The sequence below is a fragment of the Emys orbicularis genome, chromosome 1, assembly GCF_028017835.1.
Source record: "Emys orbicularis isolate rEmyOrb1 chromosome 1, rEmyOrb1.hap1, whole genome shotgun sequence".
In the NCBI taxonomy this organism is placed as follows: Eukaryota; Metazoa; Chordata; order Testudines; family Emydidae; genus Emys; species Emys orbicularis.
Genome location: NC_088683.1, coordinates 45,787,103 through 45,800,190, shown reverse-complemented (window position 1 = coordinate 45,800,190; position 13,088 = coordinate 45,787,103). Strand labels below are relative to the sequence as shown.

General features: G+C 41.0%; 1 protein-coding gene across 14 annotated transcripts in view; it reads right to left on the bottom strand.

Moving 5' to 3' along the window:
- CADPS2 (calcium dependent secretion activator 2) overlaps window positions 1-13,088 on the bottom strand; it is a 581,803-nt gene that overhangs the window by 472,108 nt on the left and 96,607 nt on the right. The gene's annotated exons all lie outside the window — the stretch shown is intronic.

The following is a 13,088-nucleotide window of genomic DNA, read 5'->3' as shown; positions in this document are numbered from 1 at the left end:
GAGATCAACTCAAATGATCAGTTTCATAAGACTGATAATATAGATTTCTTCACCTTGTTGGAAAAAAATAATGGAACTGTGGCATTCATTTTTCAGACTCGTAATGATTTCGTCCACACACGTGGTAAGTGAATTAATAGATGAATTCAAGCCATCAACCTTTTTGCCTTAAGATTTTTCAGCATATCTATATAAATTCCTATAATGAATTATAAAAACCTTTGCTGTCATTTATTTTACTGCATCTGTTATAGATTTTTTACTAGACAGTTACAAAGACTAAAATCATACCAGCTTATACATAGATTCATGGATTTTAAGGCCTTAAGTGACCACTGTGATTATCTAGTCTGACCTTTTGTATAATACACGCCATAGAATATCATCAAGTGATTCTTGGCATCAAGCTCATAACTTCTGTTTGAGATATAGCATAGCTTTTAGAAAGATATCTAATCTTAAAACACTTCAAGTGATAGAGAATCTAACATGTCCCTAGATTAGTTATTCCCATGGTTATTTATCTTCCATGTTAAAAAAAAATTGCACTTTATTTCTAGTCTGAATTTGTCTAGCTTCAGCTTCCAACTACTGAATCTTGTTATAACTTCTTCTGATAAATTAAAGAGCTTTTTACTATCAGAAATGTCTACCCCATTTTAGGAACTTGTACACAGATCAAGTCACCTCTTAATCGTCTCTTGGATAAACTACATATACGGTACTTCTTCAGGCTCATTATAAGGCATGTTTCCCAGATCTTTACTCATTCTTGTAGCTTTTCTCTGAATCCTTTTCAATCTGTCACCAGCCTTTTTTGAAGTGTGGACACCAGAAAGGGACACGCTATATTCCACTATGGACACTATAAGAGGACACATTATTCCAATAAATGGTCTCACTAATGCCATGCACAGAAAAAACACCACTTCCCTATTCCTACTTGATAGTCCTCTGCTTATACATCCAAGGATCACATTAACCCTCTTAGCTACAGCATCACATTGTTGTTTTACTACCATTAACATTTAGGGCTCCAGACTTTAAAAAATAGCAAAAGGCTATTTTAAAGGAATACAAACAAAAAAACAGCCAGTACAAACTATGCCTTTTAAAAATTCTTAGCTACTGCTAAGGACATTCCAAGTCATTTGTTTTTACATCTGTCCAGGCAATGTTTGAAAACATCATTAATAATACAAACCTGTGGTTGTAGTAAACCTTGCATCTCTACAACATCTACAGTAGTTCTTACTGCAATCCAGAACTTCTGAATAACCAGTTAGTTACAGAAAATATGAATCAAGTCACCAATCTCAATGTCACATTTCAGACATTCTTGTCACCTATTTATGTATTCTTTCTGAGATTAAACACAACCAAGAGTAAAAAACAACTCCTGCGCAGAACGCTAGCACAAGGCTTATATGCATCACTTAAATTCCACTTAAGTTTTCAAAATATGGCTTAAGTGGTACATATTGGTTCTTGTGCTGGACATCTGAATACAGGTCTTATGCCAGATGCTTTCTACCCACCATGTCTGAAATTCAAGAGCATGAATCTGTGCCTACTATTTTACTGAGTTGGTTTTTGTCTGAACTAATTGGACTAAAATATGCATAAATCACTTTCCCACTTAAATTTTACTCTTAGTGTGTCCAATATAATTACTCATAATAAATTGCCATATGATTGAATTTTTCTTTTTATCTAAAATCACCAACAACTGATGTTCTAAGCAGATTAGAAGTTGGGCTCAATGAATGTAGTAGAATTTTTATGGAAAATTCCATTATAGCCCTGAGAGTAATCTCACACACACGGGAGGGGGGTGGGAGGGGTGGGGGAAAGACAGCCACATTTTTTTCTATCCAACGATATATTAAGTATGGAAGTGATAAAATCAGATCAAGCTTCTAATGAAGCCCCGGATACAATTTTAATTATGCAAAGACCAAGACACAAAAGATTCACAATTTCATAGAGCAGGGTTAGAAGAAAGGGGAAAACAAAGGTAGATTCGTGGGATAAATAAAATGAAAAACTGAATTAATGCATTTCCTAACAATTCCTCTCCTATGAGGTTTTCAAGGTAACTTAAAAAGGATCCCAAGAGTAATAGTAAGAATTGGGGGAGGGATGGATCAGTGGTTTGAGCATTGGCCTGCTAAACCCAAGGTTGAGAGTTCAATCCTTGAGGGGGACATTTAGGGATCTGGGGCAAAAAATCGGTCTGGGGATTGGTCCTGCTTTGAGCAGGGGGTTGGACTAGATGACCTCCTTAGATCCCTTCCAACCCTGATATTCTAGGATTCTAAGAATCTTTTTTTTAAAAATAAATCACTAAAACAGACATCATGGCAGAGACAAACTGACAAAAAGTGATCACTATAAACTCCCAAATAATGCAGGCACAGGATCATGACTGGTTCTAACTGACTGAAATTATTACATAGATATACTTTACAAAAGTAAATTGCTGCTCCACCATAACCCTTTTAAGAAAAGTAAATAGACAACAGGACAATGACCGGATCCTCCTATAGCAAGAGAAAAACTGAGTTATGAAGTAGCCACATCACTCGAGTTAACTTGGAACAGCACAAACCATCAATACATTTATGACTGGAATCATACAGTAAAAAACAAACAGACTTTTCATTTTACTGAAGGAACTAATATTGAACAGATTAGCTTACTGCTTATGACTCACATGCAAAACAGCCATTTCAAGAGCCTTTTTATTCAACATATGTGAAAGGTAAAGTAGCCTGGCTTTGAAGAGCTTATGTCACAAAATCCTTGCATAGAATCAAGGAGGAACTGATAGAAATCATTTTCAGAGTAAAAAATTGCTAGATAGATCACATTGTTGTATGCAGCATAGTTGTAGTCGTGTCAGTTTCAGGATATGAGACACCAAAAGTGGGTGAGATAATATCTTTTAGTGGACTAACTTCTGTTGGTGAAAGAGACAAGCTTTTGAGCCACAGAGGAGCTCTTCTTCGGATCTGGGAAGGTACTCTGAGCGTCACAGCTAAATGCAAGATGGAACAGATTGTTGAGCATAAGTAGCTAACACATTCTAAGGGACCATTCAAGGTAGAGTGGCCCATTAGCACCGCTGCAATCATGGGACAAAAAGGGGGGTTAGTGGGTTACAGATTGGTGCAACAAGCCATAAATCTAGTCGTTCTGTTCAGTCCATGATCTTTAGTGTCTAGCAAAGTTATGAATTTAAGCTCCAGGCTTTTGAAAGTGTTGTGCAGGTTTCCTTTAAGGATGAGGACTGATAGGTCAGATATAGAGTGATCGCTTTGTGAAAAAAGTGTTCACCCACAGGTGGTAGGGTGTTTTCGTCTTATTTTCCTGTGAGAGTTCATTCGAGAGCGTAGTGATTGTCTAGTTTCACACATAATTGTTACTGGGGTATTTAGTGCACTGGATGAGGTACACTTCATGTTGTGACAGGCATGTGTAGGATCCATGGATCTTGAAAGGTGTGTTGGGGGGGGGGGGGGGGGGCGGTGATGATCAGTGTAGTAGTAGAGATCTCTGCAGGTTTTGCATCTGTGGTTCTGCCAGGGTCTGTTGCTGCTTTGAGTTGGTGTCTTGGTCTGTGGGAAGCTTGCTTCTGATGATGAGCTTGGAGAGGTTTGGGGTTGTTTGAAGCCAGAAGTGGGGTTTCAGGAAAGATTTCTTTCAGGATGTGGTTCCCATCAAGTATGGGTTGTAGTTGTTTGAGGATACTCCATATGGGGTCCAGTGTGGGATGGTAGGTGAAAACTAGGGTGTGTGGGGTAAAGGGGGTTTTATTTGTGTATTGAAGCAGGCTCTCTTGGGGTATTTGGGTGGCCAATTCCATGATGAGATCTACTTCTCTGGTAGAGTGTCCTTGTTTGGCGAAGGCGCTTTTGAGTGTGTTAAGGTTTATATTCTGGGCTTTCTCCTCGGAGCATATTTTGTGGTATAGGAGTGCCTGGCTTAGATAACAGATTTCTTGGTATGTTTGGGATGGTTACTGGATCTATGAAGGTAGGTGTGGTGATGCGTGAGTTTCTTGTGTATGCTTATCTGTAGAGCTCCATTATTGAAACTGATTGTGGTGTCCAAGAAGTTGATGTGCAAGCATTCCAGAGCAAGTTTAATGGATGGATGGTGATTGTTGAAGTTGTGGTGGAAATCTATGAGGGAATTTAAGCCGTCTGTCCAGACGACGATAATCTCATCGATGTATCTCAGGTATATCATTGGTTCTGTGGTGCATTTTTCCAGAAATTCTTTTTCAGGGTGACCCAGGAAGAGGTTGGCATATTGGGGAGCCATCCTAGTACACATGGCTTTTCCCCTAATTTGGACAAAGTGTTTGTGATTGAATGTAAAATTCTTATGGGTAAGGATGAAATGAACGAGTTTGGCGATGTTTGGGATCCTCCTCCTCAAAGGAAACTTGCACAATACTTTCAAAAAACGAGCTTGGGAGCTTAAATTCATAACTCTGCTAGACAGTAGAAATCACGGACTGAACGCACACACTGGATTTATGCCTTATGACACTAATCTGTAACCCACCACCCCCCTTTTTGTCCTATGACTGCAGAGGTGTTAACGGGCCATTCTACCTTGAATGGTCCCTTAGAATATGTGTTAGCTACTTATGCTCAACAATTTGTTCCATCTTGCATTTAGCTGTGATGCTTAGAGTACCTTTCCCATCTGTGAAGAGCTCTGTGTGGCTTGAAAGCTTGTCTCTCTCACCAACAGAAGTTGGTCAAATACAAGATATTGCCTCACCCACCCTGTCGGACTAGACAGATCACATGTCTGTTTGCTTCTATGGTTGAGTCTTTAACTAGTTCATGTGGGAAGTAGAGGCTTGCAAAAAACCCAACCCGAACCAAACAGGACCCGACTACAAGCATCTTCAAAAAGGACTAGATCAAAAAGCACTAACCAACTGTTAACACCGGTCAGTAAGGTCTACATGGACAGTTAGCTAGTGCTGGGTAGAGCAGCACAACAGCTTGCCACAAACTAAATGTTGATGTACACAAGCTCTGAGTTTAACAGATGCAGGGTCCGATTACAGTGCTATTCTTTGCAACTGTAAGCCAAGAAGTCTTTCCTTACTTTTTCATTTTTTCTTCATTGTGCACTGCCACATGGCATTGTCACGTTGTTCCTAAAGACCTCATCCAACTTCCTTTTTGTCTGTCTGTTAATCATCCCATGTGAGTGAAGCTTTACCCTAAGATATGCACAGTAAGTATCTTCAGATACTCCAGTGCAAGCAGCTGTCTTGTGTAGGTCATGTATTTTGCCCCCCCTCCCTTTTTTTTTTTTTAAACTAGCCACTCAGTGCCATTGCCCAGGCAATGACACTATAAGTGCCTAATTTTAAAAAAGTGTAAACACATGACCAACACAAGATAGAATGACTTCTCTGGCCTAAATGTAAACCATTTTGAATGCAATGAAAGTGAAGTTAACTCCGAAGTGCGCAGACTAATCAAAGGAGGCAGACCCTGTAAAGCATGGCAACATTGACAATCTGCTTACAGCTGCCATAAAAGCACTGACTGACTTTGTTGAATGGGAGAATCTACATGATGGTGATAGACTAGAAGACGATGAAGTGCAGCGGTATACACCAGACAGCCACAATGGAAAATGAACAGGATACACTGAACTAACTGGTGGAAGGAACACAGCGTTGACCATGTTGGCTAGAAATGTGCTATGTATGTCAGCCAGCAGCAGCAAGACGAACTTCAGTGCATCTTGAAGGATGATTGCCCAATGGAGGACTGTCCTCAAGCCATCAACCAGCGACTCTATTCTTTTCTTAAATAACGTTTTGTAGAAAAGCTTTTTTATTAATGATTTTGGCTTCTGTTAAGAGGGATTTAATAACTTTACCTATCCAGTTCAACTTGACCAAGGCTAAAGTTATATTTATCACAAATCAGTAAAGACTTTTTGGATTACATATTATTGAAAGAAGATGGACACTGCATGATCCCTGGTTTACAGTAAGAAATCATATAGTTATTACAAGCTGCTGTCTTGGTTTAATATTTCTGTTGACCATGCACTTTGCTGTTTGAATGTTAAATGCAGCTCAATTTTTAATAAATGAGGAGTCTTGGGGACTCTTCATAGACTTTTTTTTAAAAACCTCAGTAAATATAAAGCTGAAGAAGAAAAAACTTGAGATGACTTATGATCAGGATATATTTGGTATTTTTCCGTTGTCGTCGTTTATATCCATAGTCTGTACTGGTTGGTTTTTTTCCTGTGAAAGGATGTTTCTAAAGGCTAAGAAATTTGCTTGTTATAGCTAAAATGTGCCTTGGGGAGGGCCTTTCTTCTTGGAGTTGGAAGCCAAGAGGATAATATTGCCTTATTGTGGGCAACCCCATTATGACAGCACAGCTAATGAGAGTGTCCCCCGACCTATCGTAATTATAATCTCAATCTAGCTATCAGAAGTGTGTTGCCACTCAGACCAGAAAGTGCACAGTACTGAGGTTGTTCAGAATGTGCCTTTCGGCTTGTCTACACAAACAACCAACTTCCAGCAAGCTCGGATGGCGTGTGAATCTCCCCACACTAGCCTGCTGCAGACTAACTATCCACACTGACCCTTCCGATGCTCATTAACTGTTCCTTAATGCACTTTGATCTAGTAGGCTTTGAAATGGGACTAGATCAAAGCACATTAATGAACTGTTCGTGTCCACGTGAGCAGGGTGCACAAGGAGTTAGACCACTGCAGACTAATGCAGGGTAGATTCACACCCCATCTTGCAATTAATCAATTGTTTGTGTAGACAAGCCCTTAATTTGAACCATGTATGTTTGGGATTATTTTATTTGGGGAGCTTTTCAGGTGAGGTCAGGTATGAAACAACTCCACATCCTCAGGATTGGGTGTAATCTACTGGGGTTCATGCCAGGCTTCAATATTAGGTCCAAGACCACCCCTATAGGGAAGTCATTTGAAGTCCCAACGTTTGAGAAGGAGCATTGTGTACAAATATCCCAGCTATCCTACCAGAGCTAAGAGAGGATACTATGTAACACAGCTGAAGAAGTGAGATCTTCCACTCCATACATGGCCTTATTTTTCTTAGGCCATGCTCCGCATTATATTAAACTGAGTTGTTGGAGAGGGCAGAGTAGCTTCTATATGAGTCAATATAGTCTGATGAACAAGTAAGTTTATTCAACTGACAAGATTTCCTAATTAGGTATTTGTATCACGATCCCCTTTCAGGTAATTTAGCAACTTGGAAAGTTAAAAAGCAATTAGGACATATAACATATTCTTGACTTTTGTTCTCTTCCTTCATCCCAGAAAAGGGTTTTAGTGAATGTTTTTCTTTAAATATTGCATGGCGTGTGAAGACTTTGTCAAAGCAGCTCTGCATTAGTCTTGAAGGAGTTCAGATTCACGCTTACTGTGCATTCTTGCAAATGCTAATTCCACACTCATCGGTCAGCCACCCAAAAAAACCCATCTCTGGCATATGCAAGCCATATTTTGGAAGCAGAGAATTCTAGTGTTCCTCAAGAGCATAGCTGTCATAGTGAAAGAGGCCCAGAAAAAGAAAATCTTTCAAGAGTTGAAAAATGCCAGAAATGTATGGATACATGCAATTGTTTACCACTTTTGAGGATGCAATTATTGTAGTTGCTGGTTGAATACCGAAAATGTCTAGATGAGGAAGAATCCTTAAAATGAACAACTCTCTCCCTTGATTTTATCATTACAGTTTTAGCACAAGAAATCTGTCAGTTCATCATGCCTCTCTTTCTGGCCACCAGTAAGCTACTTCCTTGTGGCATTAAATCAGTCTCTCTAGAAGACTAGATAGTCCATGCCTAATGCTTTTCAGTTCTAATTCTTCTTAATCTGCTGCCTTCTATTTGGGGTTCTATGTTGGTGTATTCTTCTGGTTCTTTTCTTACCCAAATACTCCACCATATCCTTCTGAGGCGCCTTAGGTTAACACTTTGAACATATGAAGAGCTGAACAAATGGTAAGAACTGTACTATTAAATAATAAATCCTCTTCACTTCTACCCCACTCTTCCAACGTCCCCAAAGATTTTGTCCATGGCCCGCCCTTCTCTCTCTAAACCCTGCTATTGGGTGACTGGTTCAGCAATCACTTACACACAATTGCTCCTAAATCTTGCCTCCTACTCCTCACTTTTCCATCTATCCAGTATCGTATCTACTTTTTAGTTGCTTCAAATGCCTCCCCTTACCTATTTGCCTATCACTGTTAGCAACATTTCAGGGTTCCCAATATCCACCTTGTCAACCAGGCTTCTAACCTTGAAAACTATGGCCTTCCCCTAACCTCTCCACAAATGCAGGCTCTCTCTGTCTCTCCACTGCTAACACTCTGTCTTCTCCATGACTTGGTGCAAAGGAGAACCTCTCACCCTGAATCTGGACACACTTTCCCAGCTTTGTAGCCAAGCTGCTTAATCTAAATTTGTTGTTCAGCACAAAATTTGACAGTCCATAACACTATTAGTAGATAAAAATTTTTCTGCATCAAGGAATGTCTTAGCCAGGGCTGGCCTTATCATGAGGCAAACTGAGGCAGCACCACTAGGACCCAGAGTGTAGAAAATTGTGTCTGCTGCTGGTGCATATGTATTCTCTCTGCTCTAGATCCACAGAGATGTTGGAGTGCTATGCTGGAGGAAGGAGGGCACAAGAGACATAAGAGGCAGGCAAGAGAAAAGGTGAGAGGGAATAACAGAAAGCAGCAGGAGCTGCATGGAGAGAGAGGAGGAGGAGCCTCTTATGTACCTCTCTAGCACCCCCCAGAGCCTGCATTGATTAACACCAGCTTCTCAGGGAGCTTCCTGTTTCTTGCTGCTTCCCTGAACCCACTTGAGGAGAACAGGCAGTCAACCGAAGTAGTAGGAGCCAGTTAGGCCCTTAAGAAGCTGATATCTTCCCTCACTCAGGCCCTGCTACCAGCCTGCTTATTTGTCCCCTTCAACTGAGTGTTGAGAGCCACTATAGCTGGCACAGAACAGCAGTCATGAGTGAAAGAAGAAAACGCCCCTCTGGGGCAGCATTCAGAAAAAGAAAGCAAGCAAAGGAAGCTTTTCTATCTAAGCAGGAAGGAGCTCTCCTGAGATACATAAACACAAACGTTCATGGTGAGCCTTCTGGCCCCAGTGAGGATGTGAGTGGTGAGGAGATGCCTGATCGTCCAGTGAGTCAGAGTGCAGGTGACCTGGCAGCTACTGCAGCATCCATATCTCCATCTCAAATGGATGTAACCATGCACATTCCTGAAGAAAAGTGTAGATCAGAGAAAAGTGTGGTGGAGGCACAAGAAACAGCTGCTGCTGAGTTTAGTTCCTTAAGTCTAGATGATCCAGGACTGTGGACCCACTTGAGTAGTAGCCTGAAGGGCTTCCTTGTACTGCAAGGGCCACAGCAAGTGAAAAACTTCATGTTCCCCAAAGACAAGGAAAATAGAAGTTTCCATCCAACACATTACTGGCGTTAAATCCCCAATGGTGACAAAGTGGAGAGGCCATGGCTTATGTACTCAAAAACCCAGCATGCTGCATACTCTTTTTGTTGCAAACTCTTCCAGTCTAATGTTCCAGCCACATTGGGTTCTACAGGAACAAAGGACTGGAAAAATCTGGCTAGAAATCTAGCATGCCATAAGAAGACAGCAAATCACCAGAGAGCATTCCATAGGTGGAAAGAGCTTGAGAAGAGACTAAGGTTAAAGGCCACCATAGATTATCAGCATCAAGAGGAGATTGCATCAGAGTCTCTTTATTGGCAAAATGTTCTGAAAAGGCTCATTGCCATTGTGAAAATGCTTGCTACCCAAAACCTAGCACTGCGTGGCACTTCAGATCAGCTCTATGTGCCAAACACCGGAAACTTCCTTAAAATTGTAGAGCTGATGGCTGAGTTTGATGCTGTACTCCAGGAGCATCTAAGAAGAGTCACCACCCAAGAAATGTACACACACCACTACCTTGGAAAAAAACATTCAAAATGAGATCATACAGTTATTGGCAACAAAAGTCAAACAGAAGATTGTGGCAGATCTGAAGTCAGCAAGATATTACTCTGTTATTCTGGACTGCACACCTGACATCAGCCATATGGAACAAATGACTTTAATGGTGCGTTTTGTAACAACAGAACCTAGTGAAAATGTCCCTGCAATGGTGACTGTCACAGAGCATTTTCTGGAATTTATTGACATTGATGATACTACAGGAGCTGGTATGACAAATGTGTTTCTTAAAAAGCTGGAAGATACGGGAATTGCGATAGCTGACATGAGAGGTCAGGGCTACGATAATGGTGCCAACATGAGAGGAAAGAACAAAGGAGCGCAGACACGGATCTGAGAGTTAAACCCTCAAGCTTTTTTTGTCCCATGCAGTTCTCATTCATTGAACTTGGTGGTCAGTGATGCAGCATCAGCTTCTAGTGAGGCAACTGAATTTTTTAATGTAATTCAAAGCATTTATGTATTTTTCTCTGCATCAATTCATCGATGGCAAATTTTGAAGCAACATCTGGAAATATCCTCTCTGACACTGAAACCACTGAGTGCCACATGATGGGAAAGTCGAGTGGAGGCGATAAAGCCTATCAAACACCAAATTGGGAAGATAGATGATGCCATAGTTGCCATTATTGAGGATAATGCTGTGACAGGAACTGTTCATGGGAGAACAGTGGCAGAGGGAAATGGAATCACCAGAAACATACATAACTTCAAATTTCTGTGTGGCTTAGTGTTGTGGCATGACACACTGTTTGAAATAAATGTTGTAAGCAAGAGACTCCAAGATGTTGACCTTGATATATCTGGAGCAATGGAACAAATGGACAAAGCAAAGTCATACCTACAGTCTTACCGGTCAGACGAGGGATTTCAAAACGTTCTGAAGAGTGCACAGAATTTGGCAGATGAACTTCACACTGAAGATATTTTCCCACCCATTCAAGAATACAGGAGTCACCGAAGAAGACGACATTTTGATTACGAGGCATGATTAATCCCATAAGAGACCCCAAACAAAGAATTTAACTTTGAATTGTTAACCAGGTGCTAGATTGTGCAATACAGTCAGTTGAAGAACATTTCATGCAGCTCAAGGAACACATCAGTACATTTGGGATGTTGTATGATATTCCAAAACTCCTCCCTATACCTGAAGAAGACCTACACCAGCAATGCAGGGCACTAGAGACAGTGTTGACACATGATGACATGCACGATATTGATGTGAGTGATTTAGGTGATGAACTGAAAGCTCTTTGAAGATACATTTCAGCAGGATCAACTCCAAAGGCTGTTCTGGAATACGTGTGCACAAATAAGATGACCACCCTCTTTACAAATGTTTTGGTTGCTCTGTGCATACTTCTAACACTTCCTGTAACAGCTGCCAGTGGAGAACGCAGCTTCTCCAAGCTGAAGTTTATAAAAACACATCTACACTCCACAATGACACAGGAGAGGCTGGTTGGCCTTGCAACCATCTCAATAGAGCATCATGAGCTGGCCCAGACTGTGGATCTTCAGGAAGTAGTTCAAATCTTTGCAACCAAGAAGGCACAGAAAGCACCACTTTGATTATTCAAACAGATAAAAATGCCAGTGTTTACTATGCAGACAAGAAAAGTTACATTTGCTGTTCAGGTGTTTGAAAGTTAAGATTTAACTTACTTAACATTTTTGAACAAGGCATTTTAAGTTGTTAGTTCTCCTTTATTGGGGTAGACTCATAGACTCATAGACTTTAAGGTCAGAAGGGACCATTATGATCATCTAGTCTGACCTCCCGCATGATGGAGGCCACTCCTGGAATAATTCTCTCCCTTGACTCAGCTGTTGAAGTCCCCAAATCATGATTTAAAGACTTCACGTTGCAGAGAATCCTCCAGCAAGCGACCCCTGCCCCATGCTGCGGAGGAAGGCGAAAAACCTCCAGGGCCTCTGCCAATCTACCCTGGAGGAAAATTCCTTCCCGACCCCAAATATGGCGATCAGCAGAACCCCGAGCATGCGGGCAAGATTCTCCAGCCAGACCCTCATTGACCATTGTTACGAATTACCAGCGATGGCACGTTATTGACCAAAATCACGTTATCCCATCAAACCATCCCCTCCATATACTTATCAAGCTTAATCTTAAAGCCAGAGAGGTCTTTCGCCCCCACTGTTTCCCTCGGAAGGCTGTTCCAGAACTTCACCCTCTGGGTAGGTAGCCGAGCAGTACCATGAGAGGAACAGAACAGGAAGAAGGCAGAACTGAGACCTTTCAAAGTTTTGGCCCAAGCAAGGGGGCATGGAGGTGTCATTTGAGCTCCCCGCCTCAGGTGCCAAAATGTTGTGGGCCGGCCCTGGTCTTAGCCCAATAAATGAAGTACATCAGTAGGAAATAAAAAGCAACAATATGCTAAAAGAAAATATGAGAGTAATTTGAAAAAGAACAAAGCAATACAGTGAAATTAGGAAGCAAACAACTCAAAGAAATAACTAAATCAAGTTTAAATGTGCAGCCTTGATGATATGCGGAGCAAATTTGAGCTTTTTTGTTATATAGATAAATGCTGTATTCACAGTGGCTGCTTTCTGCACAGTGTAAGAAATATATTCCCCAGTCATGCGTTACCTATGACATCAGAGGGACATTTTTATCTTCCCCAGAAAAGGGCATCTCCCTTAAGCAATTATAGAGCACATGTGAAATCTGGTGCTGGCAGTGTTAACCACACAGAATCCCTTGGAAGTCCCAAGCTGAATTCAAGAGACTTGGTATAGCTGCATTGGCAGCATTATTCCTTCTGGAAGAAAAAAGAGCAGTTTGTCCCTAAAATATTCTCTACTGTCCCTAAAAATTTAAGAGGCCAGGGAACATGTATCTCAAGGTGGTTATTTACAGCTGAAACCTTGATTAAAGGGGGTAATTTAGACACATGGAGATAAAGATAGCAGTACCCAGTTGTATCAATCATTGCCAGAAAGATTTTTAGCACCGGGGTTTTTTTTTTGTTTTCT